This window comes from Puntigrus tetrazona, chromosome 6, assembly GCF_018831695.1.
Source record: "Puntigrus tetrazona isolate hp1 chromosome 6, ASM1883169v1, whole genome shotgun sequence".
NCBI lineage: Eukaryota > Metazoa > Chordata > Actinopteri > Cypriniformes > Cyprinidae > Puntigrus > Puntigrus tetrazona.
Genome location: NC_056704.1, coordinates 21808021 through 21828078, shown reverse-complemented (window position 1 = coordinate 21828078; position 20058 = coordinate 21808021). Strand labels below are relative to the sequence as shown.

Here is a 20058-nt window from a genome sequence, read left to right as displayed (position 1 = left end):
AGCCTGCCTGCAAGCACTGAAGGAGCACCTTCATAAACACTAGTGAGACACACACTCTTACACACACAGCTGTCAGCTGATAATGGAAGGTAATGTGAGAAGTATTTGCTCTATGTTCTCTGGCACCTTAGGAAAGGATTTTAAGAATAATTCTCTAACCTAATTTTCCCCAATTCTATTTGATGCGAATAGAGTGTTTCACAGATGCTCTTCTAAAACACATTCACTCACACATTCATCATAGCAGGCTGGTGTATTTCCTGTTTTAATAATGAACTTATCTCCTTCATGGTGTTGTATTTCCATTGGCTGCCTCTCTGTACATCTATAAGCCTTCACTCTTGCCTGTTTAAGTGTTCCTGTGGAGATTAGGAAATAGGCTGGCTGTACGTTCTTATGAACACTGTCATCTGTTACCACTAATCTGAATATGTGTGTTTGTGTCTTGTGTTGTGTTGCAGTAGACCAGGTCATTGAGCACTATAAATGGAAATGGACAGTCAGAGGGCCAGGCTATCGTCAAGTAAGAAAATGCTTTTTAGATTTGATGAAGAAAATGCATTTTATCTTCACCCCAAAAATTAAGCACTTATCATTGTTGATGGCCTCGATCATTGATCATTCAAAAACAACTATATGGAATTCAAAGAACTTAAGCTTAAACATAGGGTCACCATAGAGAATTAAATCCCATTTGTTTGACAAAAATTGCATTTTTAGTAATTTTAAAGATAATGGCATTAATGTTTTATGCCTTCATTTGACTAGATATACAACACCCAAATTTTTGAGAAAAATTAAAGCGTCATATGCACATGATCAGGATGGCCTAATTTTGGGCCAGGAATAACCCTGAAACTACATCACATATGGTCACATGGCATGCGAGAACCAAAGATTTGATGTGCAGCTCCACTGCAGACGTTTTTCTTCACAGAAGAAATCCAGTGCCTAAGTGTGTCTAAATATCAGAAACTTTCAATGCTGATAATCACTACGCCATCTCTTCCGAGATCCACTCCCATGTATTCACTGCTATTGTAAATTGTCTGCATATGTAACATCTACTAACACCTATCAACGTTTCTTTCTTCTCTCTCACAGTTATATGAGTATAGTGGAGTCATTACCCACATACTGGAGTGCATTATTATGTCTCATGGTGGGTCAGTGTGCTCGGAGGGAAAATTTATAATCACAGCATCAGTCCATGCACACACACACATTCTCACGACCTATAGTATCAGCGAAAACGGCTTAAGTGTGGGATGCTTGAGACTCCGTGTGTTTAAGATAATCTTGCTGTCATCGGCATAAGCTGACACTTCTCACTGTCGGTATGTGTGGTGCACATTAACTCTCATTTTTTCTCACTGCCTTTCTCTCCAGGATAAACAGGGTATCCCGTGAGTGGCTGGGATTGAGTTATAAAGGCATTTCAATATGACTGGGACAAATTAAACAAGAAGGTAGACTGTCTCCTCTGTGGACTTACCTACAGTTTGGCTTCTTTGTCCTCTCTCGACATCTCTTTATCTTGTTCATCCATAATAGTTTTGCCTCCGTGATGGTAATTAGTAGTGCTGGCAAAAATTTATTCCCTCTACTGGCGGAACCAGAGTGGAATGGGACCTTAAATCATTCAGTTGTTGAGAAGAAAGTGTCTTAAATTACTTTTCTGGTGGTGGGCTTGGAATCAAATAAATTAAATTTATCTTTTGACTTTCAAGCAACCACAGAACCAGTACTTCTAGAAAATGTAGCTACAAACAGTGCCTTTTAAGAGAAAAACTGTTTTGTTTCTTCTAAGAGGAGAGAACAAATGTCCCCACTTCTTATAAAACTCTCTGCTTTGCAGAAAATCCAGTGGATCTTAAGCAGTTTCCCTTTACGCTGTGTTTTGAAATTTAGCTTGAGCTGTGTGCTCAGGTAGCAGATATGTGTTTATCACAGGTCAACTGCTTAACCTCATGGCGTCAGCCAAGACAAGTCTGACCGTCTGACACTTGGGTGTGGTGGCCTCAGATGAGTCACATGACCTCTGGCGGTCTGACCCCGCCAGCATTTTTTCATAACTTTGGACAGAGACTCTGGCCCAGACAAACTATCAGTGACTTTCAAGTAACTGGAAATGCTACAAATCTCTCTGATCAGGAGAAACTTTTACCTTGCTGTCAGAATGGCTGAGTGTGTGCCCACCTTCATTGCTAGTTTTCATTCTCTGCTTTTTTGCACCACGTGTTTTGGCTCTCAAAGGACAGATAAAACTGGCCTGTGGTGAGAACAGAAAAACCTTCCCAAGACGCAAGCTAAAAATAGCGTTCAAACAGAACATCCAGCCGTGAAAAGCCAGGTAGGCCTATTTACAGAGGAAGGATCATATTACAGAAAAGAGAGTTGAAATGAAGCAGCGCAGCAGAGGAGCGAAGAAAGCTCAGAATGGAGGAAGAGGAAACCAGTGGGAGAAAAGCAGATCACGTCTACCAAAAATACCACGATGCAAACTAAACAAAGGTATAGCTCTACTATTCACAAATCCTAAACCTGAATATATCAAATTCAAGGATTGTTCACTAAAATGAACATCATCATTTGCTGCTGATAATCAAACCTTTAATTCTTCTGCAGAGATGATACAAAATAATATAGTTTAAAATGTTTAAACTAATTTTTGATGATACAGTGCAACAACGTGGATCATGACTTTCGTGTATGATGCCGTCTGTGCAAAATATTTTCTTTATTTTCCAAGCAGAAAAAAGTCTACAGTTTGAAATAAGCGCAAGAGTGGGCTAATGATGATAATATATTCAACTTGTGTGAACAATGACTCAATACTTGAGAACAATCAGACATCTAGCCTGTGTTCCGATACTTGAGCTGCAACTTTCCACGATCTGCATTTCAGATGAGGTCGTACCACTAATGTTCTCATTACAGTTTGCCTCCATCATATACGTTTTAATCATTTTGATGATAAGCTCCCATGCACTAATGGTTTGTGGCTGTTCTCCATCTATGAGCAGTGTGAGACTGTGGGATATACTGTTGAAATATGCCACACACTAAGAGTTTTGAACTTGGTGAGTTAGTGGTTGGGTTTGTTTTAATGAGTTTCAAACTAGTTTTCGACCCTCTCCCTAATGAAACCACGAGCATTTGTGTAGCGCATGTGTGTAAAGTTTCCTGGAGAGGTGTAGCTGAAAGTACATTTGTGGTTTCATCATGAATTGGGGTCTTGTTCTCAAGAGCTATTGTCCTCCTGCCTAAACTCCTCCACAGCCTTGCACGGCTCAAAATCATAACAGAAACCAGCATGATTCCATGGGATTACTGTCGCCTGACCTTTCAAAACATACCAGAGCATTAGTTCGTCCCAGCAGATCCTAGACCTCCCCAAGGCTTTGGCATGTATGCGGCTGTTTTCTGATTGGTTTGAATCCAGCTCATTAACTGTACTAACTGAAAGATTGCTGCGCCCAGCAAAACATACAAACAACACTAGCCAATCTGAAAAATGTAACTGCCCTTCTAGCCAGATGGGACGTTATAACTATGAATCATGGGATTGCAGCTCTTGAGTCACCGGTGATTGTTTTCATCCTGTCTGCCTTTGTATTCCTTTGACCTTTCAATGCCTGTCTTGCCCTATAGCGCTCTTTATAGCTCGGCTAAGTAAATACCATGCCACACACACAGTCTTCCTGTACTCTGTCGTTTCTTTGTGAGAGAAAAGGGAGTTGAGTTTGTTGTATTATTCTATGTACAGACAGGCTGCAGGGTGGGCGTTGTGCGTTATAATAAGCAGCTGCAGTGAATAGTCATAGTGATGAAAGCGCCTGTGACATTTACTCTGGAGACTCCTTAAAATCTGAACTCCACTTATTTGGAATTTTCTAAATAAGCATGTCTCGGTCGACAACCAAATCAACAAAAAGCAAAGGCAGCATTGCATGTGTGTCGATTAGGCAATCTTAAATGCACTGAATGATTTTTATATTTATTGTTATGTGTTATTTTTAAATGAATAAAAATTGCAAATAGACAGCCTTTATTTGAAATAGAATTTTTCTAACATTACTACCACTTTGATCAATTATTAATTAATGTATCTTACTGAATCATCCTAAATAAGAATACACTATTGTCTGTGTTGCTTGCATGCTTTACAAGTTTTAGTTTAGCTTTGCATGATAAGCGTTCCTGGAATCAACTGCATCACCAGAACAGAGGTGGGATTTTCAGACAGGCATAGCCAATCTCTGGACCACATCACACCATGACTGTGGTCTTCATTAAAATCCCTTTGAAGTCAGAACAAGATTTAACTCTGTTTCCAGGGAATAGCATGAGGACTCTAGAACACTGTTCAGCTTTCAATGCACTCTGTGCTGGAACTAACAAGTTCAGCACATCACTGGGCACATAAACCCCCTTTGAAATGCCTTTTCCTCTCAGCCTCTAATGACTGCATGCCCTCAGAATTACACACACACAAACACACAGTTTCAGCTGATTGTCTCAATCAGAACAACGCCAGAAGTCCCAGTTCTACCTCACTGTGCCCAAAACACTCTGGTGTGGTTAATGCTCCATGCCTCGGTAGCTCCTCTTTCACACCACATGGTATTTAGATGTCATGGAACATTGCCCAGCCTCCCTCACTTTCTTTTCCTCTCCCTCCTCTCTTAAGAGAAAGAGATTTGTATCTCAATAATGAAAGCTGTTTTGAAAGTGTTAAGGGTCAAATTTGTTCTTGGTCCCACCAGGACCATCAGCCTCTCATAAACACCCGAAACATTCAGCTGTGCACTGTTCACTTGCAACACTTGCTGGTAGGAAAACATAAGAATTTAACTATTCTGCTTCATTTCCATTAAATTATTTAATGTCCTCTGTTTTATGTTAATTTACATTTAATAGGACAGAACTTCCGAGAACAATATACATATATATAACAAAACAGTACTATTTTTTACTTAAAAAAATTTTTATTGTTGTTTTATTACCTTTATTTCTGCTGCTCTTGGCCACTGCATTATATAAACAGCCAGATTCACTTTACTGAGGGCACAATTCACACTAATTTGCCTGCTAACGCATATTATTATCTGCCTATCTTAAAAATTACTTCACATTTGGTGCTTTTTTCCTATATTCTTGTGATATTTATTAACATCACTTTTACTTGAGAATTGACTTTTTGTTTCTTGTGCAGCTGATATCCGAATCTTTGGATCCACACATAGCTGAGTATTATTTACAGTGATATGTATCATTGGAGCAGTTTAAAACAATAACAATCTGAGATTGATTAATGAGATTTATTATTTACGCATTGTAGTTTTTTCAAATGAGTATTTGTAGGATTCTTGCATGTATTATATTGTACATCAACCAATCTTTCTCATTTCACTATGAATTTATATAGCTTGATTCATATATTGTAATCTCATCTATTTAAAATTGTACATTTAATAGACATGCAAGAAAACAATTTTGATGCGGTATGTTATCTGCATCAGTGGAATGTTGCAGATTTTAAAATAACGATATCGGATACTAATACTATAAAAGTCATTTGATTCCAGTATATTTTTAAAATGGAAACCAGTTCTGAATAGAAATGGTTCTTAATTCCCAATTCTAGTGATGTATGTGGAAATAGTTTTTGTGTGTGTGTGTGTGTGTGTGTGTGTGTGTGTGTGTGTGTGTGTGTATAACTGCATGTTCAACCCTCCCTCCTTATTCATCTGTCCATTGTTTTCCCAGGCTCTTAAAATTCTTGAGCTCTTCAAGCCAGCCTCCCTTCTCTCTCACTCTCTTACATCATTTCTCTTTTCCTTATTTTCTTCTTTTTCTTGCTCTTACAAAAGTTTTGCTAAAGGAATGCTTATATACACGTATGTTTAATTTAATTAGGGGCGTAATTGATATGTTAGATTGTATATGTCTGCCTATATACATTGGAAAGTGTATAGGCTCTTAACAGTTTCAGCAAAGCGTACAGTACATATTCATGCCACTTTCTCACCACTCTCTGTTTCTATTGTGTTTTCTTTGTGTCTGTGCAGCCTGATGGCTCCAGAGAGTCCAATGTGTGTGCCACAGACAGCCTTGTGTGCATGTGTGTGCAGATTGTGTGTAATGAGAACCAGAACCAGGTTTCTTGAGTGAATGAGGAGGAAAGAGGTGGAGGTTAACAACAAAGCTTCAGCTCTGCATTTTGAGAAGTTACTGGCAGCACACAACAAACACATCCTCTCTAGACTCTCTTAAACCCCGCCCACACAGGAAGTGTGTGTCCCACAGGGAGGGAGAGGAGGCTTGGAAGGCTGACTCCTCCACTCTCGCTTGCTCCTCTCTCCACCGCTCTTGATCCAAACAGTCTCTCTCTTTCTACACATATACAGAGGAGGACTCATTGTTTCCCCTGTGCTTAAGGAAGATTTTACTTACACTAACCATAAGCAAAAAATTGCACAGAAAAGTAAAATATCTTGGGCTTGGACTTAACTTCTGGATTTTCTTTTGGAGGCTTCTTTCCACAAAGTTTTCTGATCTGGGAAAGAGTTTACAGTCGTTTGGAGCTACCATCAAGTGGAATGTTTGGTTGAGGTTTTGAGGAATGTTGTAAAACGTTTCTCTCGTCTCTGCAGGTGTTCCAATGGAGACAGTTGGAAAATCTGTACTTCAGGGAAGAAGTTCTCAGTGGGAAGTCCATGATCCGAGAAGGTAAATCTATATTACAGCCTACGTGTTTCACTCCTCACTGGTCATGAACTGTAACTGCTTCCAAACAATGTATCAAATACACTGACAGGGCATGTTGTGGTGCCACTTTTACTACATCTCAGATGGAGTTTGAAAATATAAGTTTGTTGAGATCTTAGCAGTGTATGTTTTTGTCCTTTGATTCTTTTGGATTAAAGTGTGGAAATAATTTGAATTACTTATAAGTAAAGTTGCATGACGTACTGAGCTTTTACATTGGACTATTTACTAGCAACAAGAATTGAATATGAATCTGTTTTGAAATTGTAATTTTAGATAGAGTAACATCTTTAAACAGCAGTTGTACAAGTTTAATTGTTTGATTTTAAAAAACATATCAGGCTTTGAGAGGAAACCAATTTAGTGTCCTCCTGTTCTGAAGAGAATAATTGTGAATTTTTATTGATAAATGTTACATCTGGTTAGTTTCTGTCCACCAGCTAAGCTGTCTGTTATTGGATTAAAATCTCTGGACTTCCCTGTGTCCTGTGGAGAAGGAGGGCAGACGTACAGCTGGAACACATGAACAAAAACATAGCCTCCTCGTTTTTGTCCGTATATCTGCTCAGAGATTGAGATGTAGTTTGAGTTCGATCTACAGTTCTTCCCTTCTCTCTTTCTTTTCTGTCAAAACATGGATTGTTTTGGATTTTTAATTTGTTCTGATGTTCTCTCTCTGTCAATATTAGGATGTGTTTAGGGGTGTAATCAGGCCCTCATGACATCAGTGCATGCCGAGGGCTGGTTAGTCTCTATGGGACAGCAGACACTGCAAAGCAACGGCACACGCTGCCTCAGATGCTGACAGATAAAATGCGCCTCATTCACGCTGTTCAAACAACCACCACGACAGCCCAGAAACGCGAGAGAACACGGAGGGAGTTCACAGAAATGCTGGAGGCTGCGGAAATAAGACATGACAAAGACAGCAAAAGCCGTTTAGGAAGATGAAACAATCTGTTTATTTTGCAGCATGAGGGACTATGATGTGTTTTCTTTCTTGTTAAGTTCACTGTCATTCAGTGAAGTCAATGCAACACACATACATACACCTAATATAGATTTTGATAAAGAGTCAGAAGAAGGGTCTGCTGTTTATCTTTGTTCTAGTGGAGGCCTGGAGGATTTTATAAAGCCCATCACTGGACACACATGTGCGCTGGGTTCGACCACAGTGTAATGGTGTGTGTGTGTGTTTGTGGGCTGCACTGTGTGTGGTATGTTAAGACGATACATCACAGAGCTGTTGGGAATATTATATGTACTAACACAGTTCACATTTCACATATCCCACATAAATACACATCATACTAAGGTGGCTGATAATATAGCAGACAATAGAATTTAATAGCTTTTTTTTTTTGTGTGTGAATTTTTATGCACTCTAGTAGTATCTAAGTATACACAATTGTTCAAAAATGTAGGTGCTATTCTATTGTATATTCTTGCTGCATTGCTTCATTTTTCAAGATGTTAGATAATTGTTAATAATAGTTGATGATAATGAGCAGCAATTTAGCATATTGAAATGATATCTGAAGGATCATGTGACACTGGGAAGACTGGAGTAATGATGCTGTCAGGCCATTCAGCTTTTCTCATCACAGGAATACATTACATTTTAAAATACATTTTTAAAGAGACACTTTGAATTATAATAACAATTTCTTTACTGTGTTTTTGATCAAATAAATGCAGCCTAGGTGGACATAAGAAACAAAACCTTATTGATCCCAAACTTACAATTTACAGTGAATCAAAAATGTTCTGTTGGCTAGCACAGTAGATGAGGTATTTTGCAAAAATAAATCAGTTAAAATCTTACAAGCATCAGTCAGCTTTATCTTAGGAATTAGCTTACCTAGCCAATCAACATAACATAGGCACAGGTCTGTTTACTGGCTGTTTTATTCATCTTTGGATGTAGATTGCGTCCGATGTAGAGAGGTTACTGTGTTTATTGAAATCATAAACACAAAGATGAGTGTGTGTCTGTTAAAATGCAAGTGTTTTTAAATGTGTTTTGAAATAATAAACATTTTGCTTTTCTACACACAACAATGTCATCAAATTCAGTGAATATAAAGTCAGTTTGTGTGTTCTCCCAACTGTGAGGGCGTCTGTAACGCGGAGGACATTTGGTCACAGTGGCATAGCCATTACACACCTGAAATACGCCTGTCCCCCTCTCATCAAATCCATCTGGGCGATGGCCATCAGCCAGCACCAGTTTCTACCTGGACCGCAAACAGAGCAAGGTGAAGCGTACTTTTTGTGTTTTCGATCTTGTCTTCAAATGTGTTTCTTGTATCAGTGTTTATGTGTGTGTGTGTGTTTGATTCATAATCCTGCTCTTACTACACTCCGACTTTCACCTGTGTTTCTGTGGTCTACCTCTTAACTGTCACCACCGTCTAGACAACCATCTCTACAATCCTCAGGGCCACTTGCACATACACACATACACACACACACATAACTATCTGTCTCTGATTTTGCTCAAGGATTCTAGTTATTTACACTTTTAAAAGCTGCAATGTTCGTCTCTTGGAAAATTCTGACACCTCAACACACAGCTGGCAAGCACATTTCCTCTCTCCGCTCTCTGTCTCTCAGAGGCAAGATCCACTGGCACACCAGTCTCAATGAGATAGCCATAGACCTGGACAGAAACAGGAACCTCAAGACCTCCAAATTGGCCAACATGGGCAGCAAAGGCAAAATCATCAGTGTGCAGTAGCTTGGAAGCCTGCTCTCCTCAGGTCAGAACACTCACACTCACACAAAACAGGTGCAATTACAAGATCGCTTTCTTCCTGTTTACAGAGAAACTTTTGCATTCTTGCATTATTTTTTTACTTTTTGTGTTTCAATAGCAAACTTTATTTTCTCACAGAACTCACAGAAAGAATTTAAATATATTGTCCTTTTAAAGGGTTTTTTAGAAATGGCAAATCAGCAATGATGTGGGGCCAGTTGTAAAAGCTTGGTTTATATGTGTGGAAACCAGTGTTTGTGGATCTCATGGTGATGATGATGTCATACGCTGGGAGTGTTGGGGTGTGGGCATGTGTATAAAATTTTTTCTACGAGGTGAGAGTGAGAATAGCTTGTCTTGATGATGCTGGTTTGGACTCCTGCCGTGGTGTCAGGTGCATCATGGTTCAAAAGCGCGCTCGAAGCAGGACTCCTCTGGTGTGCGGTCATATGATCTCACTTTCATCTGGGCCATAATAATGTCTTCCTGCCTCTTAATCACTGACACTTGAGAGAGATTAGATCATAGCGGAGGCTTGGGACAGTCGCTGCATTTTGGAGTTGTTTTTGCTTTTGCTTAGGCGGCATGAAACAAACTGCGTTCTAAACCATTTTACTTCTGTTTTCTGAATGAATGTATTTTCTGTATTCATTTATTTTTTTCTTAAATTGTAAAGTTGGACTGTAGAGTTGAGTCTCAGTTATCTCAGCTATTATATTATTGGTTAATATTGTTTTCCTGCTCATGAAGCTTGGGTTATATAAACAGAAAACATTTTGCTTGTTTTCTTAGAATAACATGCATGATAAATTGGTCAAAGTTTGAACATAAAAAGTACAAGATTAAAGTATTAAAGTATTAGAGTCAGATTAAAATATTGTTATAAATACAGTACATGTTTGTGCCATTGTTCTGCAAAGACCTTCAGAAATCTCTGACTTTTTATATGTAGGTCCAAAAGGATAGAGAGTTTTCACAGAGACATTCTCCAGAACGATTTTACTCTGTTCCAGTGACAGAATTATTCTTTTTCTGTGTCATGCAGTGCAGGTGATGCCTTTCTTTGCAGTAGATTTGCTTCATAGATCTTCACAACAGGACAGTTTTGCCTCTCTGGAGTTCCTATGAACCCCACCCAGCCCAAGTGTGCGTGTCCATTACTAATTTTCTCTTAACGTCTTTCACTTCACTTCAACACAGAATGCTTTCCACTGGGAAGCAAAATGATGGATTTATTTGGCAGCTCAGCAAATCCAAACTTGGCAAAGTGGAAAAGAGCTCTTTGCAGCTAAATTCTCTCTGTCAGAGATACTCACAGAACTGGAAGAAAAGATTCCCACTCTGGTTCACTCAGTATGTTCAGGGTGATTCTGGAATATTTACTTTTTGTCTTAGTGTGTCCAAGAAAAATATTTAAAATACCACTAAATATATATGCTAAATACCACTAGTGTTTAGTCCAAAATACACAACTATTCAAAGTTTGGAGTCCTAAGATTTTTATATTATTGAAAGACGTTTTACCAAGGCTTCATTTGTTTAATGTAAAAACACAGTAAAAACAGTAATGCTGTAGCAAATATTATTACAATTTGAAATAAACTTTCTATTTTAAAATGTAATTTATTTTTATGATGGCAAAGCTTTCTTGAAAACAGTCGTGATGCTTTTTTTTTAATGTCTTTACTTTCACTTTAGAACAATGCAATGCATCCTTGCTGAATTTCAGTATTAATGTATGTAAGTGCATAAAATGTATGCATGTATTACTGATTCCAAACTATTACATGGGTAAGTGCATGTCATGATATAAAAAAATGTCATAGCATATTGCTTTACAGTGATGGGACAAACCTAAGGTTTCAGTGTTTTTCTGCAGCACGAAGACCAAAGACACACACACACACACACACACACAGAAAGCTTGACTGGACACCACCAGTGACCCTGAGTCATATTCTCTCTCTCTATTACTGCTGACCCTTCACTGATTCCCAGACAGCTGCCTGCCCACACACCTTATTATCCCCTTCTGAACACACAAGACGCATCGCATTCCCTCTGCAGAGATGCAGGAAGCTCCATGATGCCTCATAGTTTCATGTGTGAGAACACACATTCATAGCCTCCACCTAATTCTACCCCAGGTAAACAAACACTGGTTTGATGTCTTTAGCATTGTGTAGTGATATTATGTATCACTTGTTATGCAACCCTTCCCAATCTTGCCAAAAATTCTCACTTCCTCGTAAAACATCTCAGACACACAACTTTGCCTTTGTTTTGGGTGCGATGGACTATCTGCAAAACAATGTTGCCCCATTGGGGCCCCTTTGTTTAATTTTGTCCGAGAAACACACACACACACTTTGCCTCCTTTCATAGCATTGAAAGAGATGAAGTACACACCCTCTTGCTAAGCAAGAAGGTGGGGGTCTGATTGTTTAAGCTGAAGTCTGCTTGTGCTGATTTGACCTTTAAAACTTTTCTGATCTTTGACCTTTAGGTTAGACACACACACACATACTTATTTGGTCAAATGTGACATGTAAGTCAGGCCCTGGATTTGATTTAACCTTGTGTGTATGTATGTATGTGTGTTTGTAGGCTCTCAAGAGTCAGACAGTTCCCAGACCGCTAAGAAGGACATGTTGAGCGGCTCTGAGGGCCAGAGCAGAAGCACTTAGAGGAGACGCTGAGACAGAGAATAGAGTGAGAACTAAAGAGCATTTGCATCAGAGAAGCGGTAAGGATTGAAACAACTTGTCACCTTCTGAGCATAATGGCTCTGTTGGAAAACCTGAGCTTACTTTCTGTCTACAGTCTGCATATGAAGCTGTTATGCCAGAAAAGGACAATTACATTTGTTGTTCATAAAGAATATGTTAATCATTTAAAATCATAAATGATCAGATTAAATAATCAAGGTCATATAAAGTCAGTGTTATGTAAATAATGTAAACGGTATATAAAAATTACTTAAAAAGAAATATCTCTCTTAAGTCTTAGATTTTCAATGAAAAAAACAATACACCCTGATATCATTGTTTAACTTCAAAAAGGCTGATCACTGAACACTCAGAATCAAAACACTTTGCACAGAATTACGCTTTAAAAGCAATTCACAATCCTCAATACTGCAATCTGGTAATTCATTTAAAATTTCTGGATATTATTGGTATTATGGTTACATAGTAAACTGTTATGGGCATTTAATTCAATGTAAACTCTTTGTAGCTCCTGTATGCTGCCTGTCATTTAATAAATAGATTCTACTAGCATTGGCACAATCTTTATTGGAGCTTTATATATATTACATATCATCACATAAAAACACTATGTTTTGAGTAATTTAAACTTGCAGTTGGCCTGTTAAATGAAGTGGACAAATTTCCATGCCTTAGGCAAAATAATGCCTTAGGATGAATTACTGTTTCTGTGTCATGAAATGTAATTTTAAGGGGTTTGCAGGTGAGAATGTAGTTGTTTAAAAACTCAAATATGTGACTTAATTATAAAGATAGGGCCTATTTGATGCACCTATTTTGCTGATTTACGTAGTTCCAGGCTATCGCTGGGTTTATTTATATATCCTCTTAGAGCAGCCTCAAGCCCAGCTAGACCTTCCGACATTTGCCTGCGCTGGCTCTGGACGTCTCTGTAGTGTTTAAACATTAGATACAATATGTTTTAAGTAATGTTATATTTAACAGGAATTCATGGTCTCATGCATCTTTTTCTTTGTTTCTGATAATATAGTTTTGGCTAAGCACAAAATTTTCTTTAACTTGAATTTGACTGTAGTACAGCTGTGTTTGCTTTTTGTCTTTATTTCTTCTTAAGCTCTCTTCTACTTTTATAATGGCTATTATTGTTCATTAAAACTTGACAAAAAAAAGTAGAGAATCTTCTTGTCACACTTTATCATCGATGTGGACAGTGGAAACACAAGCTGGATTTGGGTGTTACATTGACGAATCGTATTACCATACTGAACTCAGCCAACTCAAACCGCTCAGTGGAATCGAGAGCCAATAGTGTGTTGTGTTTCAGGAGCTGACAGGAAAATCTCCAAAAGAGTACCCTCTCGACCCGGGGAGGAGCAGCCCACCGTCAGACGCGTAAAATAGGCACCGCCTTCAAACTGGACGAGCAGAAGATCTCTACCAAAAGGAGAGGTCAGTGATGTTTATAGTGTGATTTATGGTTGGTACTGAACCTGACCACAGCAAACGCTGCATAATTATTTCATTGTAGACTGCCCCCTTTAAGCTACAATTAGACATCCATGTATGTGCAGAGGTCTATAAATAGCTCTAGTCTGGCATGATCAGAGGAAGTGGCGATAATGCAGTGTATGTAGTTGAGTGTCAGCCAAAAGAACTAGATTGCAAAACCCAAAAAAACGAGCTTAGCTGTGTGAATGAAGAAAGCTGATTTATGTAAGAGGTCGTTAAAGTCATCTTTGTCTTTGCATTTGTGTTTTTTTGCATGACTGATGATTGTTGATTTTGGGTGATTAATCAAGGCATTGATAAGAGGCCACAATATCTTCGCCTGTGTGTGAGAGAACTAGACAACTTGCAGCCCATGGTTGTCTTGTTATTTTGACAGAGACTGTTAGTTATTTTACAATGGATTGATGTCCTTTTCTTTTTTGGCTCAGTTTGCCAATTTTGTATATGTTTACACCTGTGTGTCTTTTTAGGAAGAGGAGTTAGAGCGTTTGGAAAGGAATTTGCCATCCAGTCCCAGATAACGGAGGCAGCACGGCGGTTAGCATCCGATCCTCACATCAGCAGCAAAAGCTGAAGAAACAGAGGAAAACCTCGTATCTGAATGCTCTAAAGAAGCTCCAAGACATCGAGAATGGTATCACAATGGAGTAGCGTCACTCTGGGAAGAAACCCATACAACGTGCCTCTAATCATAGAGGGTGAGGAATTCTGTTCATTGTATTTGTAGACGTTTTCAAAGCAGTGCTTCTGCTAGTTCATTAAGTGTTTCCTCCGTAAAGTCTTTCATGCTGAGAGCAAAGAGTAATCGCACCTCCCCATAGACCTATAAAACCGTGTGAGATATGTGTCTGTGTGTGACCTCTGCTGTGAAAATTCATTTAACGCACTCTTGTTCACGCCAGGTTGCAAAAAAGATTTGTTTGATATGTTGGTGTATGTGAGTTTTCACTTTTAAGTGTCTTTGTCTTTGTTTGCAGAAGCGAATATCGGCTCTCGGAAGACATAGCCTCCACTGTCTGATGCCCTTTGTGCTGATGATGGTAGCTTTGTACAATTGTTATACAGAAATACCAGTTTAACATCTCTATTCGGTTTCAAATTAAAAGCAGAATAATTAACAAAAAAACAGGTCAGGGTTTGATTATATCCATCTGTAATTAACTGGATTGTGGAAAAGGAGGTATTGCAAACGAGTATGAAGCCAATTTAAATTATTCTTATGCCGATAATCTAGCTTTACAGATACAAACCAGATATTCTCATTAAGATTCATTCATTCATTCATTCATTCATTCATGGCCCGTTAATATTTAGTATAGAATTTGATTTTTTTTTTTTTACTTACCTTTGAACTTTAAGTATCTAATCAATAATACTAAAGACATTTTATGAACTATTTTTCTTTATATAAACAAAACACAATAAATATGGAGGTTGGATGTCATCAAGTGTGCAATTAACAATTATTTTCTAATTAATATAGTTTACATATACAATTAATATCCAAGCATTATTTTTTGCTGATTAAAATATTGTAAGAACTTTGAATTTAATGTACACATCGATGACTCTAAATGAATTTTCTTTTAATTTCTATCATTTATTTTAGCAATTTTGTCCCCAAAGTAAAAGAAACATGTATGCATGCATCACCTTTTACCTTCAATTATTTATTTATCTTATATCCTCTGCTCTGTTCTCCAGATGACCTTGGGTGACAGGAACCCCACGTTCTCTCAGCTGCCTCCCACACAAAGGTCTCCTCCCCGACCTCCATCCCACAGCCGACCGCCTCCCCACAGTCCCTGGACGGACTGGAGACACCTGCATTACCAACGCAGTGATCACGACAAGTCCCCGATCAAACCGCGCATGTGGAGTGAAAGCTCATTAGACTTACCCTCACGAGCGGGTGTGAAGAAACCTCCTCACACGGGTACAGACCAGTGTGAAGATTTGTGATGGTGTGAATATTGTGGTGCTTACATGTAAATGAATGAATTATGTTTATTCATTTCTCTTCTAGTAGTCTGCAGGTATGTTCCTCAGCACAGGCAGCTGTGAGGCGGGAGGAGCAACTCTCTCCCAGAACAGTCCTGTGCGCTCCCTCCCTCACTGGAACAGCCAGTCCAGCATGCCTCCACCCCTGACCTGGAGAACACGGGGCTACGTGCACTCAGCCAGGTGCTGGACACACACACACACTCAATGTCCTCTGCTGCTCTTACATGAGAACATCACCTGTGGTTTTATTTTGGATACTATTTACATTATTGTTTATCTGAATGATTTATATTTCTCAACTCATTCATATTTTCTGTAATATTATAATTAATCTGTATATAATTTTAATACAATTTGAAGGAAAATCAAAACCATACATAAAATTACCTAAATTTAAAAATCAGCTCCCTATTTACTGTCAAACTTACTCTATATAATGTTTGTGTTTTTATGTAATTTTTATTTTAATACACTATCAGTCAAAAAAGCTTGTTTTGTACGTTTTTTGGAAAACAATTTACATATATCTACCAATGCTGCATTTATCTGAACTAAAAATATATAAAAACTGTAATGTGTAAATATATATATTTTATATTTATATTTTTAAATGTGATTTATTCCTGTGATGGCAAAAGCTGAATTTTCAGCATTATTACTAAACTTTAGTGTCACATAATTTCAGAAATCATTTCTACAATGCCGATTTGCTGATTAGTTATTATAAAATATTCATTAATTATTAATAAATGTATTTAAAAATGTATTCAAAATGTAATATTTAAATACTAAATATGTTTGAATAATCTTTCTCAGTCTAACTCCAGCCATTCCGTGGGCCGGTTCCAGTTTGGAGTCTCAGGGGAAGCTGCTATCTTTGGAGGCAGACACAGAGGTGGGACTTAGCTCCTGACCTGTTTCTGCACAGGGACCACAGAGGACAGGAAGCAATGGCTCTGTTGTCCCCAGACGACTGCTCATCTTGCACCAGCCACTCCAGTTCAGAACATTTACTACCCCCTCATCCACCTCCAACCCTAACTGCTGTACGCTGGCCGAGGACTGCGCTCCAAAAGCCCGGCAGCGGCAACGACAGCGCCACAAGTCTGCCGGACACCTGGGCGCATCCAGTTCTGGCAGCATGCCCAACCTTGCGCACGCAGCGAGCACACCACGGAGGGGTGCGGTAGCCACCAGGGTGTGTACCTCCACAGCCAGAGCCAACCCTCCTCGCAGTGCTCGCATCAAAGAATACCCGCTGTACACAGAGGCAGCAGCCCCAGCGCCGTGGTCGTCCACGCAGCCTGGAGAATGACCAAGAGGGGGCACTACAGCGTCAAGGCGCAGTTCAAGACCTCCAACTCATACACAGCCGGGGCTTTACAAGGAGGCTGGGGCTCCGGGAGGACGGAAGCCCGGGTGGTGGCAGCGGAGGTTGACGCCTTCCCGGTCACAGATTGTGAGGACTCCGTCTCTGGGCAGGGGAAGGAGGAGGAGGGGCGGGCAGCGGTGTCAGAGGAGCTGCGGTGTTGGTACCAACGCTCATCTGGATCGATAAAGGAGCACAGCCGCGTCACGCACACCAGCTCCAATGCTTCAGATGGCCGTGGAGGACGAATAGGGACACTAGTGAAGGGGTCACCAGGTGAGCAGATCAAATGTAAATGATGCAAAAGATATAGATACCTGCAAGACTTTAGTCAGGGTTAACAACATAAATTAGATGCAGCCATGGTTCTTGATTTGTGGCTATTTTTAAATAAAAATTACGCCTCCTTTTGTATAAATATCCGTCAAATCGCACTAAAATCCATTACCATGACTTATTATGAGAGGCAAAAGGTTATGTTTTAGCTGCATAACCTTAGTTAATGGAATACATTTGCAATACATTTTTATTAACTTTTATAAATGAAGTTTTTGCGCAAATATGCAAAGAAATGCAGCTAGTGTTGAAGTCACAATAGAGTGTGGGTTTTAAACAGATTAATTCATTATCTCTTTAAATTGTAAAAGGCTATTCATTAGCCATTCTATTGAATAGCTTTATAATTTGGTAGGCTAACTAGAAAATGTGCTGCAATTTGATTTTTTTATTTTAGGATTAAGATGCTCCAGTCATTTTTTCAAAGTCTAGAGCCTTGGAAAAAGAATTTGAGGCTGTGAAACTATAATGTTTTGTATTATTTTCACAACACCCAGGTACACTAAGGTAAAATATGGTGCAAACTGTGCAAACCTTATTTACACATTACATTTCATTCACATATGCTAGGTCTCTATATTTCACTTCACTGTGTGTACATTTTTTTACTGCAGTGATTTAGTGCGTATGACAGAAAGAGAAAGAGTGGTGAAATGAGACCTATTTTATGTGTCAACTTAAGCACATTGCTGTGAGGTGTGTGTGTATAGAGGCTGTCAGGGTGGTCTGGTCAGGGTGTGCGTCGTGGGGATTATCACCTCTCTGGGTGGCAGAATCACTCCAAACCCTTTCCAGAAGCTCAAGAGGGTGTTGGCAGTCAGCTTTATCTCCAACACGTTCACCGCGCGTATACCTGTATGTGACTGTAGTTCAGCTGTGTTTATTGGTGTCTTACACTGGAGTCTGTGTGTGTTTCAGCTGCATCTCCACACAGTCAGAGGAGTGGAACTCCTGCAGTGACCCTGCAGCTACACCCCTGCAGTCCACAACACATACTCAACTGGCAGAGCGGGTAGGACACTGAATCAATCAGAATTTTAACAATGTTTATATTTACACACACACACACACACACACACACACACATATATATATATATATATATATATATATATATATATATATATATCATAGTCTAGATGGAACTAATTACTAGTTGGTAGTAGCAACATAGTATCTAGTACTCCAGTGGATTGTTAAAATGTACTGCATCTCTGTAGTTTCTTAGATGGATTTACCAGTCAAAATCATGCATTAATACTACAAAAACAGAGTGACACTTTTTTCAGCCTAATCTGAAGGACAAATCTCTTGAAATTAGTTGCTAAAATTCTCTTTTAATTGAATTTGCATTGTAGTCAATGTGAATAGATTTGTGTGAAAAAAATCACTTGCAGTGATTTTTGTCAGTGATTTGCATCATTCCAGACTCGCGTATGGCTTTAGGCTAGGCTGATATGGTTTTCCTTGCACTAAACTTTGACCATGAATATTTATATACGCTTCATATTTTTATTGTGCCGTACTTGGTTACTTCCAAAATTGCACAATTGGCTTGGTTTTCCCGTAGATTGCACAGCTTTGTTTGTCAGTGGGTATTTAGTTCAAAGAACAGACATATTTGAGGATGTTGGTCAAAGCCTGGGACTTGGAGCACATTCTCTTGGTTTAAATGCCCACCTATCTGTACCAATGCTTTGTCTGTGTTGTTCACTTTAATAGTGTTTAACCGAACTACCCCAGTGTCAAAATTACACAACTCACTCTACATTAACTGATCACGGCTACCCACAAACGCTAACTTTCTCTTTCTCTCTCTCTCTCTCTCTCTCTCCCCTCTCTCTCTCTCTCTCTCTCTCTCTCTCTCTCTCTCTCTCTCTCTCTCTCTCTCTCTCTCTCTCTCTCTCTCTCTCTCTCTGTGTCTCACTAACCCACCTCTGCCTGAATGTGTATGTGTGTGTTTTCTCAGGGCAGTGATACGACTGAAAGTTCTCCTACTGAAGACCGTTCTCCTCTCACCAAAGCACTGACCAGTAGAGAGGTACACTCTCTCTCTCTCAATCTATATCTATCTGCATGTTCTGTATCTCACTCACTCCTTCACCTCTCTGATTGTGTCATTTTCCTGTCTTGAAATTTAACTTGTGACTGAATTTGTATTGCAAAGATAAAAATGTTATTTAATTGAAAATTTACTAGGGAGTACTGAAGCAAAACTTTATTCTGGGCAGGATGACCAAACTTTTTTATCACAAAATTAGAGACTTGAAGTTAACCCATTTATTCAGTATGACATTCAATTCCATATAGGCCTTCTGATAGCTCCTAGCATCAGCAGTATAAATATAGCAGCCTGTTAAATATACCTGAAATATCAAGATGTCTAACACTTTCCTCTATTTCTCATCTGCAGATCACCGTTCTCCGATAGTTGTTTCTGAGCAGTCCCCTGTGCTCTGAGAGATAGTGGACGACAGTGGTACGGGCACGAGAAGGCAAAGCGGGAACGCTCGTCTAAACTATCATCCTCATCCTCTCTTTAAAAGAGTGTTCAGAAGGCAGGCCTGACCAAAGTCTGG

The 20058-nt window shown here is 39.1% G+C and overlaps 1 protein-coding gene and 1 pseudogene across 8 annotated transcripts in view; both read left to right on the top strand.

The window, feature by feature from the left end:
* foxp1b (forkhead box P1b) overlaps nucleotides 1–20058 on the top strand; it is a 529351-nt gene that overhangs the window by 97057 nt on the left and 412236 nt on the right. The gene's annotated exons all lie outside the window — the stretch shown is intronic.
* On the top strand, nucleotides 83–19920 carry LOC122347303 (annotated as a pseudogene).